General features: G+C 36.5%; 1 long non-coding RNA gene across 1 annotated transcript; it reads right to left on the bottom strand.

The window, feature by feature from the left end:
* Positions 1 to 1,325: 1,325 nt before the first annotated feature.
* LOC129923862 (uncharacterized) lies at positions 1,326 to 9,404 on the bottom strand. The gene is made up of 2 exons (XR_008775793.1): positions 7,185 to 9,404; positions 1,326 to 1,838 (listed from the first exon to the last, which is right to left on the bottom strand). It is a non-coding gene; the product is annotated as an uncharacterized LOC129923862 (long non-coding RNA).
* Between the last annotated feature and the right edge of the window lie 12,252 nt (positions 9,405 to 21,656).

Genomic DNA, 21,656 nt, shown 5'->3' with positions numbered 1-21,656 from the left:
GTTGTTTGGTATCTCAAACAATGAAAAGACTAAAGTGGTTGTATATGCTGAATTTTAGGCTTCAGGCTTTGACTGATTGAACACAAACATGAAATAGAAACAATAGATAACAATACAATCTTTCACGTTCATAGACTCTTCACTAGCAGAGTGGTTACCGCGTTGGCCAGAGAGGGCTTTAGTTCACAAGTTCAAATTCTGGTGGTTCCCTTTTTTTTTTCTTTTAAGAAAGTACACTTTTCCCACTTTCCAACCGGTTCAGACATGTGATAGGATCATAGCGTATTGAGGACGCTAAAGGCATGAATTTGCGCTAAACAAAAACAATTAGTAAAGACAAATATTTCTAATCGCACAGATTTATTAATGTTAGTCTAGATCTTTTACAAATTTAATTACACGACTGATCCAAACTAAATGATACACATTAATATAAGCTTTGTTGTTTAAAAAGCATTTTTTCATTCTCTGTTTAAATTTTGTTCTTCATTCTTTGTATCTTTCCCTAAATCTTTCTATTCTTTCTTTCTGTTTCTCTTCCTTTTTTCTTCTTCTTGAAATCTTTTTTTTACTTTCTTTCTTTCTGTATCTCTTTTTTTATTTCTAATCTCTATTTTTAAAATCTCGTTTCATGTTCTCCTCTGTCTTTCCTTTCTTTGTAAGTTTAGATTTCCGCTATTTCCCCAAGAGCGCCGAACCAACAAAAAGCTGAGAGAAGAAGCTGGCCTATCTACATCTGACCAAACCCACCCAAGCCACGTATGCGGCCGGTTTTTGAAAGCGAGGATTGAACTTTACAGTCATCTTCGAGTCCATAGGAAATGAGAAAATGTGCTCATCTTCGACCAAGAAGGAGGATCTATATATATAGATTTCCCCATTGCATTATCAACAGATTTTTGTTCAATGAAATACCAAGTTTCGCTTCTTGCGCTCTCCATATAAAATATTTTCATTCCCAAACTGTGTTACGCGGAACCCCAGTGTTCCAAGGGCTACTGGAATAATTACCTAGTAGGCCACCACGTGAATTAATCTCTCTCTAAAAATTAAACACAAAGCGTTCAGCTAAATACTCAGAATGTGAGAAGTGTTCCGTTAAGAAAAAGTTTGGGAAACTCTGCCTTAACACTGCAACACATTCATGGTGATGGCGCCATATATATATTGTGATGTTGCTAGTTCAGGCTGTCTTGAAGTCAACCAATTACTCTGCAATCGTTTGGGTGTAATTGTTCGGGTGTATTACGTGTAGTTGACCAACAACACAAACAAGAACTGGCACATCGATTGTAACAGGTGAAGAGATGTAGTCAACGATGATGAACAAGTTAATATATATTTATTATGATAAAAGGCCACAGTAGAAGTCTCTGTCACTAAACACGTCGTTACCCTGGAATGTTCTAACGCTAACTGATTTTCCGGTCTCTAACCCAACATATCCCAAACGTCACTAGTCCCGTTCAATATGCGTCTACTATGGTGCGTCGCTAAATAACTAAAATAACTAACCTATATAAATAAGGTGTCTAACAGATTCCTCCCCCCCTTGAAAAAAAAATATGTCAATATTTTTCCACTACTGTCAAGTCTTACAAGGGCATTTTCAATTTAAGGGGAAGACCACAAACATAAAATCTTGACATCTTCATCTTGACATCTTCATCTTGACATTTTCATCTTGACTTGACAGTTCTTCATATTCAATGTCAATGTTCATAACAGTTCATAACATTCCAGAATCATCCTCCTTAGTACACAGTTCATCATAGAGGAAAATGTGACATCCTATGGGCATGTCCTACACATCTCAAATGTTCTTCACTGGCAGTAATCTGATAAAATACAATATTTCAAAAAACAATTACAAACTTTATTTACACATTCAATACATTTTTTCTTACCACCCTTTTATACGCTTTTGTCCATTTTTCTTTTATACTCACCCTTTTCCATAGAACTAACTTTCGTCAATGATATATGAAATGATTCACACAAAAAAAAATATCCATACTTACTTTTAAATGCTTAACATCAAATTTACTTATCTCCCTTTTCCATAACATATAAATGGTGTCAATATATTAATATATATTACATACTCAATATAATCATAGTTTATTTACAAAATTGTTTCACTTCAATGTCATTCTAGACAATAAATCAGCTACAATATTCACAGATCCACTAATAGCTTTCACTTCAAATTTATACTCCTGTAGTGCTAAGAACCATCTATAAACACGACTGTTTTTCATGCTCTTTTGCTGTATATATTGAATAGGTTTATGATCAGTTAATAATATGAATTTCCTTCCTATTAGATAACTCTCTAGCTTAGTAATTACCCATATTACAGCTAAGGCTTCTCTTTCAATGACACTATATTTTTTCTCTGCCTCTGACAATTTTCTACTTACATATAATATAGGATGTAAGTTATCATAGTTCTGCATTAAACAACCACCAATAGCATTACCAGATGCATCAGTTGTGACATAAAATATTTTGTCTTTATCAGGTAGTCTTAATATTAGTTCATGACTAAAAACATCTTTAATTCTGTCAATAGCTTTCACACATTCCTCATTACAAACTACTTTTTGAGGTTTTCCTTTTTTAAGTAAGTCATTTAGTGGATTCACTATTTCTGCTAAGTTTTTTATAAACTTTCTGTAATAATTTACTATTCCCAATATGCTTTTAATTTGTCTTTTTGTTGTAGGTATTTCAATATTAAGTACTTTCTTTATGTTATCTTCAATAGGGCTAATCATGTTGTTATTTATTTTATGTCCTAAGAAAATTATTTCCTCCAATCCTATTTCTACTTTTTCTGCTTGAATTGTAAGTCCACTTTCTTTTATTATTTTGAATACTTCTTTTACATCTACCAAATGTTCCTCCCAACTATTATTAAAAATACATATGTCATCCAAATAGCAAATAACATTTTCTTTGTTTCCAATTATCATGTTCATCATTCTATTAAATGTGGCAGGTGCATTTACTAATCCAAAACTCATATAATTCCATTGAAAAATACCATATGGTGTTACAAATGCTGTGTAAGGTTTTGCATTTTCTGTTAAAGGTATTTGCCAATAACCTTTAGTTAAATCCAATTTAGTAAAAAATTTTGCTCCATTTAATTTATGTAAAATATCCTCTATATTTGGCATTGGATATGGGTCAAATTCTGTGATGTTGTTAAGTTTCCTATAATCAATACATAACCTTATATCTCCATTCTTCTTTTTGGCTATCACAATTGGTGAAGCATAAGGAGATGTTGATGGCTCAATTATACCTGATTCTAGTAAATTGTCTATTTCTTTCTTTACTTTGTCTTGTAAATGTAACGGTATTCTATATGGCTTAAGCTTGATAGGTTTTGTGTCTGTTACTTTAATGTCATGTTTAATAATATTTGTTTTTCCTGGTATGCTGGAAAAAATTTCTTTGTATTCCTGTATTATTTTAGTTATGTCTTTTGACTTTTCCTTAGTTAGATTATTAAGATTAATCTTTTGCCAAGTTTGATTCTCTTTTGTTTCTATTACAGGTATTTCCTTAATATCATTTTCATTGTGATTTTCATTTGTTATTATCATCAAGCATTCTTCTCTTTCTGAAAATTTATTTTCTATTTCCTCCTGAATGTTTTGTATTAACTCATCTTCTCTATCATGATACAGTTTCAAATTATTTATGTGATATGTTTTAATTTTCCCATTTATTTCAATTTGATAATTCACATCATTAATTTGTTTTATCACCTTAAATGGACCTTTCCATTGTTTACCAATTTTATTTTTCAGGTCATTTATCAATATTAATACATTGTTTCCTACTTCTAGTGTTTTCAATTGTCTTTTCTTATTTAGATTCTCATGAGCACTTTGTTTGTACTTCTTATTGTTGTTATATGCTTGAGTCCATATTTCTTTCAATTCTGTTGTGATTGTTGTTTCACTGTCATTATTTAATTTATTCTCATTGTCTATTAGATTTTCTTTAAAAACATCTAATTCATCTCTGGGTTTTCTTCCATGTATTATTTCATATGGTGAAAATTGTGTTGCTTCATGGATGTTGTTTCTATGAGCAAATAGTACATAGTTAATGTAATGATCCCACTTGTTCTGATTATTCTGAATTATCTTTGTTAGTGATCTTTTTAATGATCCACCATATCGTTCACATAAACCGTTACTCTCCGGGTGGTAAACCGAAGAGTATATGTGTTGTATATTGTATTGTTTAGTCCATTTCTTAAATTGTTCTGACTTAAACTGAGATCCCTGATCACTCAATATAATTTTAGGTATACCATGTCTTGTAATTACTTTTTGAGTTATGGCATTAATGATATTTTCTGCACTTGTATTTGATAATGGGATTGCCTCTGGGTATCTACTAAACATGTCTATTACTGTTAGAATGTATTTGTTATTATTTTCAGTTTGAATTAAAGGACCTATTAAATCAATAGATACTTTCTGAAATGGTGCTGTAGGTTCATCCATTTCTTGAATAGGTGCTTTATTCACTAGACTTTTGTTCGATCTCTTTTGACATATGTCACATGAGTTTATGTATTTGTTGATTGTTGCTTTCATTTTGGGCCAAAATACTTGTTTTGACAAATTCCTATAACATTTCTTTACTCCCCTATGTGCTGCTAAATTATTATCATGTGTCATGATTAAAACATCTTTCCAATATTTCTGTGGTAAGACAAGTTGTTTTATTTTCTTATTATCATTACTTGTTTGTCTAAACAATATTTTATTCTCTATGCAAAATTTCTCCATTGGATTATTATTGTTTTTATCTGATATTCTCGAATAAATTTTCCCAATAATATTGTCATTCATTTGTTCTAATGCAAATGTGGGTGTTGTTTCTTTTTCACTTTGAAATATTTGTGTTTCAAGACTATTTTGTGTTTCATTTTCTATCTCTCTTTCCTTAACATCTGTATTTTCTATTTGTATTACATTACTGGTTTCTTTTTCTTTATCATTACTTATTACATTTATTGTATTTTCCTGTTTCTCATCTTTTTTATCCATTGATCTTGTTATTATCATACTTGTTATATTTTGTGTTTCTATGTTTTCATGATTTTGTCTTATGTTTTTGTATTTGTTTTGCCAGTCTTCTAATTCTTTTCTTGAACATTCTTTAACTCCTTTTATGTTTCCTACTAACATATCATATCTCATTTCTGGTATTGCAATGCCATCACAATAACCAGTGAAAAATGGGGTTTCAATGTATACCCTTATAGCTTTAAATTCCCTTACAGTGCCATCTGCTAATTCTACTTTCCTAGTAAACCCTTTATACCAATGAGGTTTGACAAATTTAGTTTTTACTGCCAAGGTGTTACAACCTGAATCCCTGATTAATTCCACCGGAATTCTATCTACAAACCCTGGGTACACTGCAAAATTGTTCCTATTTCCTTCCATGAAATATATCCTATCTGTACCTTTATTTTTGTATTCCCTACTGTAACTCCTATTTCTATAATTTCCCCTGTCATTCCTATCTCTACTCCTATATCTACTGTTATTTTGTTCATTGTATCTATTTCTACTTCCAGACCTACTATTCCCTCTTCTACAGTTAGCTGCTATATGACCTTTTCCTTGACATTTAAAACAGGTTATTTCACTATATTTTCTATTTCCACTATTTGATCTGTTTCTATTTCTACTTCTATCGACATTTTCTTTGGTGTATCCTATTAAATCTACTTTGCTCTTATCCCTATCAGAAAATGGTTTATTTGGATAGGCATTTTTGTATACTCTCATTATCTCTGTTATTTCATCTATAGTTTTTGGGTTTCTTTCTCTAATAAAAGATTGTAATTGAGGATCACATTTATTTACAAAGTTGTCCACTAGAATAAAATTTTTTAATCCTTCATAAGAGTTATTCACTTTTTCTAATTTTACCCACTTATTGAAAAAATCCTTTTCCATATTAATGGTAGTTTGGGGTTCTATTTCTAATGATGGTATATTGTCAAAATATTTCTTTCTAAAAGTTGTAGCATTATGACCATAGGCGTTCAATAACTCTCTTTTTAAAACCTGATAGCTATCATCAATATGATGGTCATGATTTTGGCATATTGTTAGAGCTTGACCATGAACAAAGTCTATCAGTATTTCAGACCATTCTTCTTCAGGCATATTAAATGTAGACATTTTTGCCTCATATCTTTTCAGGAAATCACCAATGTCATCCTTCTGTTCATCAAAACTTTGTATTTTTCTCTTTAGCCATGTTTGTGAATTAGGGTTGTCTCTTTGAGTGGTATAATTATTTGAGTTATTAGTGTTATTTCCTTGTTCAGTTTGGGCTCTGGCTTGTGCTGCATCCAATCTCATCTTCTCCATTTTAGCTTCATGTTCTCGGTCCTCTTTTTGCTTCTCATATTCTTCCTTTCTGATCCTATCTTGTCTCTCTATCTCTTGTCTTTGACGTTCTTCTTGTCTTTCTATCTCTTGTCTTTGACGTTCTTCTTGTCTTTCTATCTCTTGTCTTTGACGTTCCGTTTCTTCCTTCACAACTTGCTGTACATAAGCTGCTAAGTCCTTTCCTTTTAACTCCATGGCCTTTCCATCCTGCATAGCTGTTTCCTTAACCTCCTTAAGGTCCACATATGATGATGTAGCCATTGTGTTTTATATTTTATATATATTTTTACTTGGCCTATATTAGTTATGGCTATACTTTAAACTTATTTTATATTTAAGTTTTTCCACACTTTTATACAAATTTTAAATGATATGTCTCTATCTATAGATTTAGTAAATGTATAAATCTAGTCTGAGTTATTATGGTTATATTCAAATCTGTATATTAGGTCCAGTATTACACACAAATTTAAATCTAGTATATTATAGTATGTATAATATTACCATTTAGATCTATAGTTATCAAGAGCACTATGACTTTTAGATCTAGTATGAATAACTATGATCAATTTCAAAATCTGGTATGACTGAAGTCACAGTGAAGTGTTTAGAGTAAATTCAAAGACTGTCTAGAGTCTAGATCTAGAGTAGATTATGGTTCTATTTCACCATGCGAAACAAATATGTGTATACAGTGTCAAATATATCTTCAACAAGATATATATATCTAGAATGTACTACCTTCATTCATCTTCAACTTAATAATATTTCAAAGTAGAGTCTAGATAATTAAATTGTACCAAAGAGATGTACAACAATTTGCAGATCTAAATTTAGCCAGACGATAGTGTTTGACTACATAGCCAGTTTCGGCATTATTCTCATGGCAAAATCATAATTGATTTTAACCGCTCAAACTAAAATTATTTTAGTCTGATTCACAATGAAAGAATCCTACCCGCACTTTCTATCATTAAGTGAAAAAAAATACAGATCTAATTAAATTAATAAAAATAAATAATTTAAAATAATATAAACAAATGAAATAATTAAAATGAGACTATCGCTATGGGTTGGGATATGACAATATGGCACACAATGATAACGTCACGAAGTAACCAGGCAACAACGGATATGACGTTTACACAAACAAAACAAATTACAATCCTAAACGTATAATATAGCTTTTCATCTAAATTACGTCTTCTACCCCGACGGGTTTTAAGGCGCACCACCTGATTTTACTCAGGCTAACGTACCAAATTTAGACAAAATCTATTTCTAAGGGCAATCTAAACATATACTAATAAGAAAAATGGCACTTAGCTTTTGATAAGAAAGATCCCTTTGTTCGGACTCCCGAATATGCTAGATCACAACAAATTCCACTGCCTCTCTTCCAGTTCTGACTCTGTTCTCCGGTGCTACCAGTATTCCACGTAATGCCACAGATGTCCTGATATGCCACAGCAAAATGTTTCAGTTCCTTCGACGACTGTTGATGACCGTATGTGTAGTTCCGACGACTTTGTGTACACAGTTACTGACGAATATGTTAACGGTTCTTCTGGCGATGACTTGACTTGTGTAGATGACTACTGACAAATAACAGTCTCTTGACGACAACTTGATCTGGACGACTGACGAATAACGAATTTCTTGACGATGACTTGATCTGGGCTGACGAATAACGACTTTCTTGACGATGACTTGATCTGGGCTGACGAATAACGGTTCTCTAAAATAGTTCACTGCTTCTGCTGCTATTCCGGTAGTACGACGAAGTTTGCTGTTGTACTCTGCTTCAATAGACCAAACTGTCCAATGTAGACTAGGTGAAACCAAGGTCACCTCCGACAACGTTCCGTTAGACGATTAACGGTTTTCAACGAAATTAAGTGGATGTAGCTGTTTCCACAACTTCACTGCTAACAAGTCTAGGTATGGTCTAGACCGACGAATACTAGATAGATCAATGTTCAGTACTGATAAAGATTACTTCACTAACCTTCCAAAGGTTAAACACAGTGACCGTTATAAACGTGGCAAGCAACCGGTTCAATGAGCAAACTGCTCCACAAGAATCTCTCCAAGGGTAAGACGACAGAGCGATTTCGATTTAGTTAGCTACCAAACTTGTAGTACTCACAATACTTCTGACAGCGGGCAAACTGTCCTTCTCGAAACTGACGAGGTAAAACTTGATACTCGATGTGGCTCCTATGACGAAGAAAAAATATGTCCAACAGGTTCACTAACGATCTCTCACCCGTTATGAATGAACGGTTTCTCTGGTTGTAGGTCGATTCAGCATATGAAGATCAGGCTTTGATAATATACTGGTTAAGTAGACCAGACGTTACGATGATTACTGTCCTGACGAAGGTCACCCTGAGTTAACGGCTCGTTGAACGTGCGATCAAACAGGCGACGACTGCATGTAGATCTAGAACAAAGTCACTCTGCGATGCTGCTGTGTTCAGCCGTACTCCGATGAAATCTTATCTTCGAGTGCACGACCCTCACCTGAGTAAACGTTCTGCTTCGAGGTCCGGTTCGATGTTCAGACTTCGGGCGTCGGGGGTCGCCACTGTGATGTTGCTAGTTCAGGCTGTCTTGAAGTCAACCAATTACTCTGCAATCGTTTGGGTGTAATTGTTCGGGTGTATTACGTGTAGTTGACCAACAACACAAACAAGAACTGGCACATCGATTGTAACAGGTGAAGAGATGTAGTCAACGATGATGAACAAGTTAATATATATTTATTATGATAAAAGGCCACAGTAGAAGTCTCTGTCACTAAACACGTCGTTACCCTGGAATGTTCTAACGCTAACTGATTTTCCGGTCTCTAACCCAACATATCCCAAACGTCACTAGTCCCGTTCAATATGCGTCTACTATGGTGCGTCGCTAAATAACTAAAATAACTAACCTATATAAATAAGGTGTCTAACAATATATAATAATAAGGCTTGTCTTCGAGTCCGAAGATTAGTGGGGAATGCAGTATTTCCCGTAGCTGCGCAGCCCCAGCTGTGACTTACATATTTTGCCACAATCAGTGCAAGCATAACCATTGTCCGCAGGTGGTCGATTTCGATTTTATTTTCGCCGTCTGCGTTTGTCCTCGGCAGCGGATTTCCTTTTGGTCTTTTTATATATACATACATATACATGCCAAACACAAAAATGACAGCATTCTCTATGTCACTCCAATAAAAACAAAAAAAAAAAAATGTATTGCTATAGGTTTTTAAATTTTACGACCAAGCTACACAGCTGACCCTCAGTATGACATATTATTTACAGCCCTGACTTCGTGCACCTATCTAAACACTCTTCACTCAAACTTTAAGCACCCTACGCCCCCCTCGTCTCGTGCACACATCTGCGCTATTATATCCCATAACAAATGTCTCGTCAATAAAGAAGACTCCAGTTCAACTATTTTTCGATGATCCTTGAGAGATTTCTTTAAAATTTATAAAACAGTTCGTCTCGAAAATATATTTCGTTTGTCAGATATATATATATTTTTTCTGCTTATCTGTCCATTATTATGACCTCTCGGCGAAGTGGCTTTGGTTACATCTGTAATTTAAAGAGGGCTGTCAATGTCAGTGCGTTTCTTTTTATGGTTTTCACTGAATGTACGACATTCAAACTCTGTAAGGCATTTAGGACGAGTTTTGTTATGAGACTTATTCCTCCGGTGACTAGGATCATGTGGGCAGTTCACAGGACTGTACGACGTGGCAACGAGCTATTGGTCTAAGCTGCCCACAGGTTGTGACGTTGCAGGTTAGTGTTGCGGCCTTCTATAACGAATCGTCTCGACTTAGGCCAATGCTAACTATGCGACCGCAGTGGGCCACGCACTTGAATAGGCCCCGCGCTAATTCTAGGAGTAAACTATTAAATCAAACCACTTTATAACTTAGTACAGATTTCCCAAAGCCCCCTGATTAACCAGGAGCTCCTGATAATTTCTTGAAATTGCAAAATATACGAAAAAGTCCTGAAAATCTCCTGAATTTATTAAAATATTTTGAAGACTCCTGAAGATCTCCTGAAATATATAGATATAATTGTCACTTTGGGGTGTCATTCAATATGGAAAATGCCAATCCTACGCGCGATAAAAAACAAAACGGCATTAAACAATATCTGTAATTGTGGAATCTGGTGAAAGAAGCTTCTCACGCCTCAAACCAATGAAGAATTACTTGAGGACAACAATTCTCGAAGATAGATTGAAATATTTGGTAATTCTTGAGCGTGATCTATGTAGGAAATAGAATTTTGATGATATACCGTATGACTTCGCTACACGAAGGCTCGTAAAGTAAAGTTAATTTGATCGTGATTTTGTACTTAGTAAGGAATGAATAAAATGCAAAGACGAATTTAGTTTCTAATACAAAATCTTAATTTTCACTTATTATTGTTATTATACTCTACCCAGACTTGGCCCAGCGCAACCCACGCAATCCATTTCTATCTATCTATCTATCTATCTATCTATCTATCTATCTATCTATCTATCTATCTATCTATCTATCTATCTATCTATCTATCTAGACACACACACACACAAACAGCGGAGGCCTACGATTTTGTTTTTTGCCCCATTTAACGCAGTAAGACTATAGTCTGCTTGGCAACTAGTACATCTACGTATATACCTATATGTACAGCAGCGTTATTACTGCCTGGTAAATATATAGCAGGGTTACTTATATGTTAGCACTAAGCTCTTTAAGTGGCCCTCCAGTACGTCAAGCTCTTGTGTCGGGCCGGGGCCCACGGCACAGCCATTTTCACCAAAAGGTAAACATCTCGGCTGCTTAACGGTGCCCTGATACGCACATCAAAAAATGTCTCCCAGTAGACGTCTGCTACAACGAGGCAATAAAGACATTCAGAGTTGTCCGCCCTTGCCTCGCCACCTAATCTCAAAAGCCATATTGGGCGCGCCACTCCCAAGCTATCGCCCCTCCGTTATATACCAGTCCGTTCTTGCAAAAGTGATTGAATACACTGTAAACCAAAATACCACAAAGAGACACACGCCAGCATGCACAGAGCCCATGAACACATACTATAACACATACACATAGACGTACGTAGAATCAATCACACATAAAGTAGCGCGCTTAATTATTAACACATACGCATGCAGATTAACACATACACACATACCCAGGCCGCGAACAATGTAAATTTTTTTTTTCGGGGTATAGTTTGTTGACGCTTGGCAATCTATTACACAACGAAGGTGACAAATCAGTTTTTGGGCTGCTCTAATAGCGATATTAGGCCTATTTTAAGTTTTAGATAGGTAAAAGTGGCGCCAAAGTGGAGATCTTGCCTTCTGCAGAAGCAGAAAACTGGACGACCCATTTGCAGCTATTGCGCAGTAGTCGGAGCAGCATTTAATTTTTAAAAAGCCTATATCAACTCACTCTGTCCGTCAGCCGATATGGTAAAAAGTTTCTCCCACACCCAATCTCGAATTAAGCTGGAATTTGGTAAAATTATTTCTTTTACCTGACAACACAAGAATCAATAAAAAAAAAACAACAGTTAGTTAAATAAATATAGGTAATTAATTATTATGTTTGGTATCTTGAACAAGGAAAAAAAATCGTACTTGACAGATGTGGTGGTTGAAATAGTCCCCCTTTTTGAGGACACTTGAGCCCTAAGTGTGAATATTTTATTTTTATGCATTTAAAAATACGATCACGTAAACATTCACCAAGATACCCCCCCCCCCTTCTTCCCGCCCCCTTTCACAACTGGTCCAGACATGTGATAGGATCATAGTGCATTGAGAATGCTAAAAGCTAAACCAAAAACAATGGACCTCATTCACCAATCGTAAACAAACAACATTTAACCACGTGATAATATTGATAAAACGGTGGAAAAAAACGTATCAGGTGACAGCCTTTATGGATTACGTATTTTGTATTGAAGAGATAGAGAACCACGTGACTAAATGTTGTTTGTTTACGATTGGTGAATGAGGTCCATTGATAAAATAATTCTAATGGCACAGATTTATTAAGTCTAGGCCGGATTGGTAGGAGGACGCTGGCTGAGCGGTAAAGTGCTTGGTTTCTGAACCGGGGGTCCCGGGTTCGAATCCTGGTAAAGACTGGTATTTTTAACTTCCGGATCTTCGGCGGTGTCCACTCAGCTCTAATGGGTACCTGACATCAGTTGGGGAAAAGTAAAGGTGGGTGGTCGTTGTGCTGGCCACATGACACCCTCGTTAACCGTGGGCCTTAGAAATAGATGACCTATAGACCACAAGGTCTGAAGGAAATTTACTTTTTTTTAGGCCGGATTTGTATATATCTAAATCAATCCAAACTAATTGATAACAATCACAAAAGCTTTTTTTTTAAGTTTTTAAAAATATTTTTTTAAAACTTAATTTTGCGTTTCTCATTAATTTTAAGTTCTTGCTGTTGCTTAAAATCTGCATGTATGTAAGTACCATTTTAAAACTTCAATCCACAGGCAAGATGATGCAAATGTCTTCTGTTTCTAGGGCCGACGGTTAACAAGGGTGTCATGTTGCCAGCTAAACCACCAACCGTACTTTTCTTTACTCAACTGATGTCAGGTACCCAACAGAGTTTGTGTGGATTCAAAGTCGTTCTATACATTTTGAAATTAAAAAAAAAAAGTTAAATGTACTCTTGTGTTTGCGAAAGTAAAGTTGCCCTTGTATACTTTGCGAACTATTTGGCAAATGATGTACAGATCATCTGTTTCTAGGGTTGACGAGGGTATCAGGTGGCCATCACAACGACTATTACTTTCCCAAACTAATGTTAGGTACCCATCAGGGTTGGGTGGACTTAGGGGCGTACCGAAAATTCTGTCCTTAAGCCCCTCGGATATAAGCCACTCAACCAACAAGCCCCACTAAGTGTTTGTGGTTAATCCAGGGGCGGACTGGCTATAGGGCATTTGGGCAAATGCCCGGTGGGCCAGTACCCAAATGGGCAGGTAGGACCACAGTAATCATGTTCTTTTTTTTTTAGATCACGTCTGCATTTTATAAGATAGGGGCCACATGTCACTTAGGCACGTATTAAAATGATAAAGGTTTTCTAGTATTCTCTTACAAAATGGGGCCCTCTGAGCGACGTATGTATATCCACTGTATGCATGTGTACAGCTATCGATACATTATCCAACTTAACAGAATGATTTTGAGGAAATGTAGACCTAGAATTGGTTGTCCATTGTATAATATACAATTTACGGGCCGGATGGTATATTATAGAAATTCCTAGGCCAATTTTGACACCCAGTCCGCCCCTGGGTTAATTCCCCCCCCCCCCCCCCAAAAAAAAAAGTTTCTAGTTTCTTCGATGATTTTTTTAAAACTCAGGGTCGGAACCAAAGGGGCAATCGTGAAATATTGTTATTCCATTTTTTGCCTTATTTGCACTAAAAAAAAAGGAATATTTATTTAGCCATCTTTCCAGCCAGCCGTTTACTTTTTAGGGCAATATTGAACTCTTAGAGACTGAAGCACTACAAATGTAGTATTTTATTGTTTCATAGTATGTCACTGATGCACTCGTTCTGTTTACGACACCGTAAAGCAGTTTACTTTCGTAGCACTGTTGGTACTTTTGTTTACGACCATCAGGGTGTGGCACTGTCAGCTGTTTTTTGGGTCTACAGTGAAGACAGATACAAGCCCTGCATCATTCTTGATCTAAATTGCAGCAGTCAAAAATAGTGGCGTCTTCTTTGATATAAATTATAAAATTTCGGACGTTCCTTCCAAACGAAGCTAATAACGTCCTAGACGTCTGTATATGTTTATGTCGACGAGCATATTCGTTCCACTAGGAGTAAGGAGGTCTTGCAGGTGCGTAGCTAGGGAGAGATAGGGGGGAGGAGAATTTGAAATTCCCTCAAACGAGTGTTTTTTTTACATTAAATATTAACTATTACTCAAGATGAAGGTACCCCAAAGAGGTCAAGCCACCAAAATGATTGCAAATTTTAAGTCACGTCACTGAGGTCTTGCACGAATTAGTCCTGGTATATGGAATAAGAAATGTGGTTTTATCTTAGTGTCTTTTGAGTATATTATGAAGATGTTAGTTTTTATTTTTATTTTGTTATTTTTTTTCTTCTGTTTTTGTAATTGATGGTTCATTGTTGCATGTATTATTGCTACTTTACTTTTTAGTCTTCTGTTCTGAAACGTTTTTAAGCCAAGTTTCTGTTACCAATTTAACTAGCTTTAAGATCTTTTTCAATTACGTTTTCATAGCGTAGATGGAGCGATCAATATTAGATGTATAAGTTACAAGTTGGACTCAAAGGATCTCAATATAAAATAAAAATTGAAATAAAATTTTAAAAGCACTTGCATGTACCTGGTCATTTAGTAAATCTAGATTGAAATATAGTAGTCAGATGAATACGATTTCGACGTAAGTACCTACAATCAGTTACTAGATTCGGTCTTCACACCTCTTTGTCAAAAACATCACTATATAAACTATTAGATGTTATATATTTGGCTGAGTTGAAAGATGATTCACAGTGAAGGCCGAGTGGTAAATCGCTTAGCTTCCGAAGAGCCTCGGGTTCACTCAACTCTAATGGACATCTGACAATTAGTTGTAGAATGTGAAGTCGTTGTGTTGGCCACATGACACTATCGTTAACTGTAAGAGATAGAAACGGAGCGGTACAAAAACTCGTTCGTACCTCACTCGGTCAGACTCTATCACCGCCACTCATTGATCAGGGAACATGAAATGCACCAAGATACCTGTGTGTAGTCGCTGAATGAACTCTTTATGTTGTCTGTTGTATTTATGTGTATTTTTCTGTTGTGTTGTCTTTATATGAGAAAAGAGTCCTTGTAATCACAACAAATTTCCGTAAGGATCAATAAAGCAGTCTAAGTCTTAGTCTTAGAAACCTATGACCTTTACATCATCTGCCTCATGGATTGCAAGGTCTGAATCGGGTAATATACTAACTATTACACTATTAATTTACTTTTAAAAAAAAAATCAGAATAAGACTAAGACTGCTTTATTGATCCTTACTGGGACCTTTTTTTTCCATTGAAAACAACAACTATATTATATTCTACATAATAGAGCAGACACAACGCATAGAGAAATGCTTTAGATATCAGAGTTTTGTTGTTTTTAAAGGCTATTCATACTTTTCTATGGTGTGCCGAATATTCAATAATATAATCAATAAGCCGTGACGCCAATACAAAGTCGATAATGCGTATCAATAAGTAGGCATGGTGATCAATATGATCGAAGACGACATTACGTCACAAGCAGTATAAATCTCAAATTGTATTTAATTCCTTTTATTTAAAATATAGACCCTGGCTGCCCAAATAGAATGGCGCATTTTTTTTTACCTTTACCTTAGCTTTACCTATCCCTTAGTCTGTTATACCGTTGGGGCACCATTTGAGATTTGTCGACCATCTTTCTCCATTCCTCTCTGTCTTTTGCCTTAGATAGAAACTCTTTCATTGGCAGGCCCGTCAATTCTTTTATGTTGTCTTCCCATTGCTTTATCTGTCTGCCTCTTCTTCTTTTTCCTGATTCTGTTCCCTGAAGGAAGATCATTGCTAGCCATAGGTTGATCGTTGTGCTGGCCACATGCCACCCTGCTCGTTAACCGTTGGCCGAAGAAATAGATGACCTTAACATCATATGCCATATAGATCGCAAGGTCTGAAAGGGGAACTTTACTGACTTTTTTGTGAAGTAATTGTTGATACTGGACTAGATAAAAAATATTTTTAGAGCTTTCTGAAATTTGCTTTATTATTAAATGTACACGTATACACCCTGCGCCTTTTAGTCTCACGACCTCTCGCCATGCGCCCTTTCTCCCATGCTCTTTTAACCGGCGCCCTTTCTCCCCACGACTTTACATCCCACGCCATTTGAACCGCGCCCCATCAAGCAACTTTTTTCACACCACTACTTTTTCCCCCACTTCCTTTCCCCGCACAATCTTTCACCCCACACACTTGTTCACTCAAAGTCATTTCCACCTCCAGTACTCATAATATGGAACGGAGGGTCAAATAGTGTAGTGACACCGAGCGAAAACTTCTTCAATCATATGGAACTGTGGCTGCTCCTTTGATTGATTTTTAGAGTAAAACAAAAACGCCCCCCCTCCCTTTTAACAGCCCCTTACCGCCCCCCCCCCCAACCACCCCCACCGGAACTGCCTACCAACCTTGAATTTTCCTCTATTTAAAATTCCTCCATCTAACCTACCTCTTCATTTTTGCCATAATTTTTTTTTTCTTTGCCTCCTCCGCCCCTCTCTTTTGAAACTCCATCTCACCGCCCTGGCCAGCTCGAGCGCGCACAGACACAATAAAGCGATGGAGAATCAACCTTTTGTTCTTTAAGACGTTTGTGACCGCATAATGCATTGTTCACCCCCCCCCCTTTGCGCGCGGAATCAATGTGGCTCGCCGGACCGTGAACGGGGCGATCCGGTGAGCACGGACCAACTCCAGGGGAGTGCTCAATTGGATGTGGGTTGGATGTGGGTCAGGGGGGCTGTTATGTCGTTTCGTGTGTGCTGGGGGGGGGGGTCGATAGGTACCAGGTCACCGGGACACATAACTAATGCAGTGCCACACAGCTCAACCATTACGTGTTTACACTTCTGCATGCTAATATTTGGTGTTTGAGATGTCGCTATTGTGTATGTATGTGTGTGTGTGTATTTGCCTTGGTAACATCGGACAATTCGATTAGTTTTGTTTGATTGTGCGCGCGCTCGTGTGAAGTTTTAAAGGCACTCACGCGCGCTGTCGCTGGCTATGTTTTCCAAACGCATGACTAGCGACCACACAATGTGGGCAGTGATCCCTCTTACGCTGCCAGTTTAACTAGACTGCAGAAAATTGTTTTCACAAGAGATTCTGACAATTGCGGGGCCCTATGCGAGACGGATTGCGCGAAGTCCAGTCTGGGTAGGGATCTTCTTCTTCTTAAACTGTCAGGTAGAGTTGAGCCTTCAGCTCTTGGAACTCTAGGCCAGCAAAAATGAACAAGAGCTCTCTCTCACCGGCCTGTAAGGATGATAAGTGAAAATTAACATTTGTATTAGAAAATAAATTCGTCTTTGAATTTTATTTATTCTATACTAAGTACAAAATCACGAGCAAATTAAATTTCAATCGTTTTCGAGATCCCTGTCAAGGATTTTGAGCCCACTCACCCACAAGAAGATTCCAGGTTCTGTAAAGTTAGGACTTGAATAGAGGTATTGTAAAAACAAAAACAAACAAAAAATTTAAAATGAAAAAAACAACAACAACAAGATCTTAAGCCACGTAGCTTTAAAAAATAACAAAAAAACTAACAAAAAACAAAGTTCTCGAAAACCAAAAAAACCCACAAAAACAAGGTGCTTTAAAAAAAAAACTAAAAAATCGTGCTTTAAAAACAAAACTCTAGAAAAGGCTGCGACAAGGATTGGGTTTTAAATAAATAAATAATAACTTATGGCTTTTATATAGCGCTACTTTCATGCTTATAGCAAGCTCATAGCGCTTTGGTCCAATCTCAGTTGTGGACAAGTGGGGGGAGGGGTATCTGGGAGAAGGTTTTCCGTGCTGCCTTTAGGCGCTCAGTAAACACAACTCTGCTCGAGTCGGGTGTCGAACCTCGACCCCGTTTCATAGGTAGTCACGCCAAGCCAAGTTCAAGCGTACTTTGCCTCTCGACCACGCTTAGAGAAACTGTAAAATATTGTGATTTTAGAGGAACTCTCAATGATGTGTTTCTTTTTTTTTTTTTAACAAAACTCTAAACAGGTGAATTCTAAATGATGGTGCTTTTTAGAAGAATTCTAAATGATGGTGTTTTTTAGAAGAATTCTAAATGATGGTGCTTTTAGAATGGTGTTTTGGAAAATCTCTAAAACTTTGAGTTTCTAAGATGGTGCTTCGGGAAAGCTTTAGAGCTAAAAACGTTTTCCAATTTTTCAAACGCTATCAGGCTAATACACCCCTACACTTCAAAGAGTAGTCTTTCTACGTTTGTTTATTTAAGTATGTTATTAATAATGCCCCAACAGTCTTTAACCTAATCTCCAGTATCCGATAAAAAGAAATAATACTATCCCCCCCCCCCACTGCCTCCGGCAGAGAAAGTTCCCTGCTGCATTTAATCAAGTGCAGTGTGGGTGGGGCTGAAAGCGGGAGCGTGTTAAGTAAGGGGGGTAGGTGGGAAGGGGCTAGGGCCCCCCCCATGACTGACACGTTGTCCCTGTGATAACTTACGACGTTGGAGCGATATAAACATAAGCCCCTTGGAATGATTGATCAGTTCTTTGATGAGTGACTCTCTCTCTCTCGTTTTGTCTCTATTTCCCTCTCTATCTCTCTCTATCTCTCTCTCTCTCTCTCTCTCTTACTCCTGACTCTCTCCGTGCCTTTTTATCTTTTATTTTCTTGTTTAGTCTCAAATAGCTTTTTCTATACCTTTCTCTCTTTTTTTCTCTGTTTTTATTTCAATCACGATATCTGTCTGTATACTAAGCACGTATTCTTTATTCAAAAAAAGTAAAGTATCCATGTCATCCTAATCACATAACTTTAGTAAAGAAAAAGTAAAGTACCCCTGTCAGACCTTACTTTCCCTTTCTTATGTCATGAATCTTTTAAAGTAGGGTGGACTCATGGACATCCTAAATATATCTCATTTTCTTTACATCAAAATGTAGTTTTTTTTCAGGAGTTCGAACTCTCCCCTCTCTCTAAATGCCAAGCGCTTTACTTCTCAGCCTCCCCCCTCTCCCCCTATTCTACGACTATATATATAGTTCGTCCATCGTTCTGTCATGATGACCACTTATGCCACCAAGGTCCGGGATCTGAGGGCTTTGACATTGGGATTTGTGTGCCTCCTCATGTAGCTGGTTAGACGTATTTGAGCCCGGAATGTTCGGCTGTACACTGGGCGGGTTATTCCAGCTGGAGCTAGTGTCATTGGAATTACTATTTACCTATTTTTGTTGACTGGTTTAAAAAGTAATAGGTCAAAAGTAAGAAAAAGAACGTCTTTACGAAGTCAGTACGTTTTCTGTAAGCACTTTCTCTTTGATGCTGGTACAGACTTGAATGCTATTTTTTTTTTGTTTTTTTCAATCTCCAGAAAAGAAGGGTCGGGTAGTCTGTTATTAAGAGTGTATGCACTTTATGTTATAAGCCCTGCGAGGTCTCCACTAATCGGAAGCCCTAGCGGCTGCCTAGTTTGCTTATGCCTAAGTCCGGCCATGCAGTGCTGGTCCGTTGAAGCGCCGCCGCTGAGAATAGAAGGGGACAAGAGAAAAAATTGTTCATCATACAAGAGAACTCTTCGTCGCCTTTATAAGAGTTTAAAAGAAACGAGCTAAACAACTCTGCTAAGCTGAATAGATTATAGAAGCTGACTCTGATGATTGGTTCCATAACGTGATTGAACGGCTCCTCGAGTGACACGCTCTAAACCTTGTTTGTTACTTACTAAGACACTTGTTTGGCCTGGTGTTGACAGAGATAGTTCTCTAAAGAGGCTACTATTTCTTTTAGTTGCTTTTGCAAAAAAAAAAAAAAAAAAAAAAAAAAAATTACCTTACTGGGCCAAGATTTAGTAGACTTTTTTTTTGGCGGGTTGTGTTTCTTAGTTGTTATTGTTTTTTAGCGGCCCCCCCAAAAAAGGGGGGAAAAAAGCTATTAGTATTGTGTGAAATGTCTGTCCGTCTGTTCGTCCGTCCCGTTTAGATCTCGTAAACTAGAAAAGATAGTGAAAATCCGACATCACAATATTTTAGACCATTCAAAGTTCTGATGCAACTGCCTCTTTTTTCTTTTCCGAAAGTGAAAAATCTAATTTTTAAAATCAATTATGCAAGCAGTTTTTTCATAAAAATACACCATTTTTAGAACTATTCACTATTACTATTAACAAACACAGCACGCTTTTTGCTAGGGCATACACACGGTAGCACACTGAACACATTTATGCAAATGGTATTGAATTTTTTTGTCAATTTTTTTTTTTTTTTTTTTTTTTTTTACAATTCTATTGCTAAGCTATGTAAGTTCTGTCATACTAACTTTTTTTTAGTAGTAGTATTGCATATTATCGCGATAACTGCAGAGTCACTATATCGCCATGGAACACTTTTTACGGAATTTTTTTTTTATTTAGGCTTTAAATAAGAGATTAACCCTTTACAAAACAATTAGATCAATTAGCTGCTCATTATAGTTAGTCTAGGTTCATATCTAACTTCACTTTCACATATCCCTTGGTCTGCTGGACAGTTGGGGCACCACACAAGGATGTGTCAACCTTCTTTCTTCATTCTTCTCTGTCATTTGCCTTTGATAGAATATCATTCTGATAGTTTTTCTGAAAATATTGACACCTGCCTTTTTACCTGCCTGGGTCGACCACTTCTGATAGAATTTAATTCTGATATTCTTTTGAAAATATTGAAACCTGCTTTTTTAACTGCCTGGGTGGACCACTTCGGGGGCCGATTTTGAGTTTGTGTTTCCACTTTCCACACAAACTGTCATTGTAACGTTGTTTTTTTTAATAAATGCATTTAAAATGCGATTGCGGTAAATTTCACCCAGACATTTCTATTCCCCTCCCCCCATTTTCCAACTGGTCCAGATAAGTGATAGGATCACAGCGCATTGAGGAAGTTGAAGCATGGAATTGCTCTAAACAAAATTAATTGGTAAAAATATTTATAATCTCACAGATTTATTATTGTTGGTCTAGATTTATTACAAATTTAATTACATGACTGATCCAAACTAATTGATATAATTACACTTAGTATAAGCTTTTTTTTTAAATATTTAAAAAAAAATGTTTTTCTTGATTATGGGATACCATATTACACTTTTACTTTAAATATGTTTTAGAAGAAATCAATCCATACTATAAAAGAGAGAGAGGGGGAGAGATACAAGAGAAAGAGAGAGAGAGAGAGATTGAGAGGGAGAGATACAAGAGAGAGAGAGAGAGGGGAGAGATACAAGAGAGAGAGAGAGAGAGAGAGGGAGAGATACAAGAGAGAGAGAGAGAGAGATACGAGAGAGAGGGAGAGATACAAGAGAGAAGGAGAAAGAGAGAGAGAGGGGGT

This window comes from Biomphalaria glabrata, chromosome 18 (genome assembly GCF_947242115.1).
Source record: "Biomphalaria glabrata chromosome 18, xgBioGlab47.1, whole genome shotgun sequence".
NCBI classification, from domain to species: Eukaryota; Metazoa; Mollusca; class Gastropoda; family Planorbidae; genus Biomphalaria; species Biomphalaria glabrata.
This window is presented reverse-complemented; position numbering and strand designations above follow the sequence as displayed.